We start from the raw sequence: 8,065 nt of genomic DNA, 5'->3' as shown, positions 1-8,065 counted from the left end.
GACAGTAAGTGTTATAGACCAGGGCTCCTCCTGGGCTCCAGTTCTGTCTGCTTCCCAAATGACACCCTATTCCTTACACAGTGCACTACTTTTGGGGAATAGGGTGTTATTATACTATCCACTATATAGGGGATAGGATGTTATTTGGGACGAAGACAGTCTTTAAATAGCCACTATGTTTACTTAGCTGCTTGATGTACATCACCACTGTCTGTCTCCCCTTAACGACCTATACAAATCTAATTTGATGCAATGCTGGTAAAGTAGTCTGGCTGTATTGTATGAAATCACTACTAGGGGCTGATGTTGGGCCGTTTAGGCAGGACGTTGTTTAGGCTAAGTGACACGTACCGACAGGACGTTGTTTAGGCTAAGTGACACGTACCGACAGGACGTTGTTTAGGCTAAGTGACACGTACCGACAGGACGTTGTATAGGCTAAGTGACACGTACCGACAGGATGTTGTTTAGGCTAAGTGACACATACCGACAGGACGTTGTATAGGCTAAGTGACACGTACCGACAGGACGTTGTTTAGGCTAAGTGACACGTACCGACAGGACGTTGTTTAGGCTAAGTGACACGTACCGACAGGACGTTGTTTAGGCTAAGTGACACGTACCGACAGGACGTTGTTTAGGCTAAGTGACACATACCGGCAGGACGTTGTTTAGGCTAAGTGACACGTACCGACAGGACGTTGTTTAGGCTAAGTGACACGTACCGACAGGACGTTGTATAGGCTAAGTGACACGTACCGACAGGACGTTGTTTAGGCTAAGTGACACGTACCGACAGGACGTTGTTTAGGCTAAGTGACACGTACCGACAGGACGTTGTATAGGCTAAGTGACACGTACCGACAGGATGTTGTTTAGGCTAAGTGACACGTACCGACAGGACGTTGTATAGGCTAAGTGACACGTACCGATAGGACGTTGTTTAGGCTAAGTGACACGTACCGACAGGACGTTGTTTAGGCTAAGTGACACGTACCGACAGGACGTTGTTTAGGCTAAGTGACACGTACCGGCAGGACGTTGTTTAGGCTAAGTGACACGTACCGGCAGGACGTTGTTTAGGCTAAGTGACACGTACCGACAGGACGTTGTATAGGCTAAGTGACACGTACCGACAGGACGTTGTTTAGGCTAAGTGACACGTACCGACAGGACGTTGTATAGGCTAAGTGACACGTACCGATGGGTGTTACCACAATACCACCACGGCTCTACACAAAATGTTCCTTTACACCTCAATTAGTTGACATAGAAACTTCTCAGTCAGCGTATATGATTGAGACAAATATTAGGAAGCTGCACTGGTATAGGCTAACTTATCGCCCACTGTTTCTCTCCAGCTCGAGGATTGGTTGATTTTGAATTTGATATGATTGTGCCGGTTAGCTTTTTAAACCCCTAACTGCAGCTGGTGGAGAACATTTACACTGGGCAGTGTCCAAAAACGATGACACTAGGCAGTGTCCAAAAACGCTGTCACTAGACAGTGTCCAAAAACAATGACACTAGGCAGTGTCCAAAAACGCTGTCACTAGACAGTGTCCAAAAACGATGACACTAGGCAGTGTCCAAAAACGCTGTCACTAGACAGTGTCCAAAAACGATGACACTAGGCAGTGTCCAAAAACGCTGTCACTAGACAGTGTCCAAAAACGATGACACTAGGCAGTGTCCAAAAACGCTGTCACTAGACAGTGTCCAAAAACGATGACACTAGGCAGTGTCCAAAAACGCTGTCACAAGGCAGTGTCCAACAACGATGACACTAGGCAGTGTCCAAAAACGATGACACTAGGCAGTGTCCAAAAACGCTGTCACTAGACAGTGTCCAAAAACGCTGTCACTAGGCAGTGTCCAACAACGATGACACTAGGCAGTGTCCAAAAACGCTGTCACTAGACAGTGTCCAAAAACGCTGTCACAAGGCAGTGTCCAACAACGATGACACTAGGCAGTGTCCAACAACGATGACACTAGGCAGTGTCCAAAAACGATGACACTAGGCAGTGTCCAAAAACGCTGTCACTAGACAGTGTCCAAAAACGATGACACTAGGCAGTGTCCAACAACGCTGTCACTAGGCAGTGTCCAAAAACGATGACACTAGGCAGTGTCCAAAAACGCTGTCACTAGACAGTGTCCAAAAACGATGACACTAGGCAGTGTCCAAAAACGCTGACACAAGGCAGTGTCCAACAACGCTGACACTAGGCAGTGTCCAAAAACGCTGTCACTAGGCAGTGTCCAAAAACGCTGTCACTAGGCAGTGTCCAAAAACGCTGTCACTAGGCAGTGTCCAAAAACGCTGACACTAGGCAGTGTCCAAAAACGCTGTCACTAGGCAGTGTCCAAAAACGCTGTCACTAGGCAGTGTCCAAAAACGCTGTCACTAGGCAGTGTCCAAAAACGCTGACACTAGGCAGTGTCTAAACACCGCACTACTGTTTTATGCCCTATCCCATAGAGCTCTGGTCAAAAGTAGTGCACTCTATAGAGAATAGGGTTCCATTTCCGACTGCTACTGAGCAGTTTTGGCTGATTGACACCTCTATCTTTTGGCTCTCAGCTAAAATGCATGAGGCGTGTGGCCGGATAATTGGGCTATTAACTCTGCTCTGCATACCAGTCAATTACATGTGAATTATACCTTGCTATTTGGCTCTGTCAGATCACAGGTGATTGGAGGGCTAATCTCTGGTCATGTGGGCGGCTGCAGGTGGTTGGGTCTTTTCCACACATCTGCTTTTTCCTGGTTTGGATGTTTTTTTTGTAGACCGATAGATTTATTGTGTTTGAGTGAGGAGGAGAATTGTCTCTGTACCAGAGATGAGCATTCTTTTTGGATCCCCAGTGGGATTGGTTTTGTGCTGTGAGTGAAGTTGCAGCTGCTGAGCACAGATAACATACATCTTACACACAAACTGAATCATCATAATCAGAAACTGTTTTTGCTCTCTGTTACCCCTTAGAGGTAATCTATAGGTAATCTATAACCCCCTTAGAGGTAATCTATAGGTAATCTACAACCCCCTTAGAGGTAATCTAATCTAATCAGTTCCATCGAACTGGCTCTGGAACCTCATGTTCCTAGCTGTGTGTGTGTGTGTGTGTGTGTGTGTGTGTGTGTGTGTGTGTGTGTGTGTGTGTGTGTGTGTGTGTGTGTGTGTGTGTCTGTATATATTTGTGTGTGTGTGTGTGTGTGTTCTAGGGCTGGGACGATACCAGTACTCACACATACACACATATTTACACAACACACATTCACACACTCACGCACACACTATATACACCCATACACACACATGCGCACACGTGCATACTGATGCCGCACACACAGTCACACTTTCAAACTCACCACATACACTGCCGCTACTGCCCCACATACACTGCTGCTACTGCCCCACATACACTGCTGCTACTGCCCCACATACACTGCCGCTACTGCCCCACATAAACTGCTGCTACTGCCCCACATACACTGCTGCTACTGCCCCACATAAACTGCTGCTACTGCCCCACATACACTGCTGCTACTGCCCCACATACACTGCTGCTACTGCCCCACATAAACTGCTGCTACTGCCCCACATACACTGCCGCTACTGCCCCACATACACTGCTGCTACTGCCCCACTTAAACTGCCGCTACTGCCCCACATACACTGCTGCTACTGCCCCACATACACTGCTGCTACTGCCCCACATACACTGCTGCTACTGCCCCACATACACTGCTGCTACTGCCCCACATAAACTGCTGCTACTGCCCCACATACACTGCCGCTACTGCCCCACATACACTGCTGCTACTGCCCCACTTAAACTGCCGCTACTGCCCCACATACACTGCCAGTACTGCCCCACATACACTGCTGCTACTGCCCCACATACACTGCTGCTACTGCCCCACATACACTGCTGCTACTGCCCCACATACACTGCCTCTACTGCCCCACATACACTGCTGCTACTGCCCCACATACACTGCTGCTACTGCCCCACATACACTGCTGCTACTGCCCCACATACACTGCTGCTACTGCCCCACATACACTGCCTCTACTGCCCCACATACACTGCTGCTACTGCCCCACATACACTGCTGCTACTGCCCCACATACACTGCTGCTACTGCCCCACATACACTGCTGCTACTGCCCCACATACACTGCCTCTACTGCCCCACATACACTGCTGCTACTGCCCCACATACACTGCTGCTACTGCCCCACATAAACTGCTGCTACTGCCCCACATACACTGCTGCTACTGCCCCACATACACTGCTGCTACTGCCCCACATACACTGCTGCTACTGCCCCACATACACTGCTGCTACTGCCCCACATACACTGCTGCTACTGCCCCACATACACTGCCTCTACTGCCCCACATACACTGCTGCTACTGCCCCACATACACTGCCGCTACTGCCCCACATACACTGCTGCTACTGCCCCACATACACTGCCTCTACTGCCCCACATACAATGCCGCTACTGCCCCACATACACTGCCGCTACTGCCCCACATACACTGCTGCTACTGCCCCACATACACTGCTGCTACTGCCCCACATACACTGCTGCTACTGCCCCACATACACTGCTGCTACTGCCCCACATACACTGCCCCACATACACTGCCGCTACTGCCCCACATACACTGCTGCTACTGCCCCACTTAAACTGCCGCTACTGCCCCACATACACTGCCAGTACTGCCCCACATACACTGCTGCTACTGCCCCACATACACTGCCGCTACTGCCCCACATACACTGCTGCTACTGCCCCACATACACTGCTGCTACTGCCCCACATACACTGCTGCTACTGCCCCACATACACTGCCCCACATACACTGCTGCTACTGCCCCACATACACTGCTGCTACTGCCCCACATACGCTGCCGCTACTGCCCCACATACACTACCCCACATACACTGCTGCTACTGCCCCACATACACTGCCACTACTGCCCCACATACACTGCCGCTACTGCCCCACATACACTGCTGCTACTGCCCCACATACACTGCTGCTACTGCCCCACATACACTGCCGCTACTGCCCCACATACACTGCCGCTACTGCCCCACATACACTGCCGCTATTGCCACACATACACTGCCGCTACTGCCCCACATACACTGCCGCTACTGCCCCACATACACTGCCGCTACTGCCCCACATACACTGCTGCTACTGCCCCACATACACTGCCGCTACTGCTCCACAAGCAGTGGCTGCTTCACTAAAGGTTTTGTGATTCTGCTGCTGGACTTAGAGGTAATTTGTGGTTGAGTACGGTACCCTGCGTCACCACTTCAATTGCTCCAGACCAGCGCAAGGGGGAGTTACAGGACTTATTATGCTTTTGGGTCCTACTATGTCTCTAACTGACAATGAGTGGGTGACATAAACCTAAATAGCAACTGATAATTGTGCACGACTTCAGTATTACTTACTAAAACTGTTGTTACACTAAGTTATTTAAAAAAAATAATTGGGGTCTTACTGTAGTACTGTAGGCCACTCCCGACCGGTCACGTCGTACAGCGCCTGGGTGGCGCAATGGTCTAAGACACTGCATAGTAGTACAAGCTATGTTGCTACAGATGCTGGTTCAATTCCCGTGACTGGAAGACCCATGAGATGATTCTAAGTTTTTGGTTTCTCTCCCTCTAAAATCAGAAATAAATCATTCAAAATAACAAACTGGCTTTATTTACAAATTAGAAACAATGTCTCACCCCGTGTTCAAGAATGGCCTACACCTCATGTAGCCTATCCCAAAGGCCTATATGTTTTGCTAAGGTTTGTGTCACAACTAAAGTGGACAAATAACTTCTTAAAATTAATCACATTAATCGGATTTACAATGGGTGTAGAAGATAATTTCCACGATAAAAGCATTACATGCATAATCACATTTGCAGATTTCATAATGGTGTTTTCCGCTAATGGAGCATTCGCACTTATAGCCTACTACCATGTGTGCATTGCTGCGCGATTAATGTGAAGAAATAGCCTAATAGTTTATCAACATTTTAAGCTAAACCTTCTGGTCTGTTGCGTCAGCCTCATTGTGTAAAAAAAGTATTTTTGATGCTAGAGGTTGTGTTAATTTGGGATCTATTGCATCCCACAACTGTCCCAGACTACGTTTGGAATATTTATTTCTCGCACAGAATTGAATAGGTACACTTTTGTAATATGGGGGAATAGTAGATTGACATAGGCTAGTGCCTTTGCTGTTTGTTAAGCCTACTCATCTTGTTGGCTGAGGAAAAGTAAATGTGAACAGTTCTTCCAATATCTTCAGTATGCACCTCGGAATTGGATAAGGACGTGTGCAGTTGCGTCCCCGCAGTGTCTGTCTTCACTTGTAGCCTGTGAGAAACACCTGATCACGTGTGACAGCCGTGTAAGAGGTGCTTCGGAGCACGACGGCCACTGGCCGCAAAAGGCATGGATTTGTTTAGGGTTTATTACGGCCACACAAAGGGTATGCCGCCCCAAAAAAACAAAGCAGAGCACATGCTTTTCAAGCAACCATCATTAGAGTCGCGTCATACAGCCTTACAATGTATTAAAATCGAAACATATAACCCAACGTTTGTATAACAACTAAAGTTACACGAATAACTCTAAATTAAGCATTTAGGAATACCTATTTCTTTGTTAAACGCTCAACACAGAATAGCCACGTGTGCACTCCCTCAAATAGTTGGGAGAAAATATCCTTTCTATCTTATTCAGCTTTGTTCAATTGTATTCTTCATACTATAAAATAATGCCACGGAATTCTAAGCAAATCTTGTCTGCTAAATGAACTAGTGTAGCCCACAGCCATATGGTATAACCAGATCAGGACCTAACATAAGGAAAACTCAGAGTATGCTATTCTGTTCTTCTGAAATAGACTAAATTTTCTTCATGTCATGTTTCTTTAAAGCTGTCTAAAATAAATTGATTTATTGTGAAGGTGTAGGCTATATTAGATGGATTTATTACACTTTTTAAATGTAGATGTTCCCTAACTGTGTTTGTTAATTAACGGTCAATTACCATGAGACTGACAGTTATAGGCTTGACAATCACCGGCCGACAAAATTTTGTGACAGCCACAGCCCTACATGAGCGCACCAGCTGGACGACTGTGTGATCACGCTCTCCGTAGCCGATGTGAGCAAGACCTTTAAAAAGATCAACATTCACAAGGCCTCGGGGCCAGATGGATTACCAGGACGTGTACACAGAGCATGCGCGGACCAACTGGCAAGTGTCTTCATTGACATTTTTCAACCTCTCCCTGACTGAGTCTGTAATACATGTTTTAAGCAGATCACCATAGTCCATGTGCCCAAGAAGCGAAGGTAACCTGCCGAATGCCCTGATCAACGACGAGATAGCCTATTGGGACGAGGTCAAAGACCTGGCAGTGTGGCGCCAGGACAACAACCGCTCCCCCTTATCTAGCTAGCTTGTTAGCTAGCTAGCTACGCTAATATTAGATATAAAGTTAGCTTGCCTGCCTCAATAGGTAACGTTAGCTAACCTGCCTCAGTTTATCAAATGATAACTACCTACATAAACATTACAACATTATCTAACGTCGTTAGCTAAGTTACATCAGAGGTCATTATATTCCAGTATCTCGGATTATACTCACCATCACCGGTCGTTGCACACCAAGCTGGCGTTATTGGTGCAGACTTGTGGACTGACAAACTCAAGCACCTATTGCGCATACTAGCTAGGGTCCTTCAGTAGGGCATGCATACCATAGAACTTTGGCTGTGGAGGCATGGTCAATCCATATAGTGATCATTTGAACGTGTTGGGGGTGATGAAACAACGGAGCCCCATTCAATGAAGGGCAGCGGAGGGGCGATTTGCACGTGGAGCTTGGCAAAATGGGGCATGATTTATTGACATAATTGTAATTCAAACCCAACCTTCATTTACTTGTGACGCACTGAGGTTCCAAACTCCGCTTTAGATAAGACTGACTTTGTGACCAAAATGATCCTATTTA

This window comes from Oncorhynchus mykiss, chromosome 18, assembly GCF_057628025.1.
Source record: "Oncorhynchus mykiss isolate SJ-2025 chromosome 18, ASM5762802v1, whole genome shotgun sequence".
Lineage (NCBI taxonomy): Eukaryota > Metazoa > Chordata > Actinopteri > Salmoniformes > Salmonidae > Oncorhynchus > Oncorhynchus mykiss.
The sequence above is the reverse complement of the archived record's forward strand: the minus strand, read 5'-3'. Positions refer to the sequence as shown.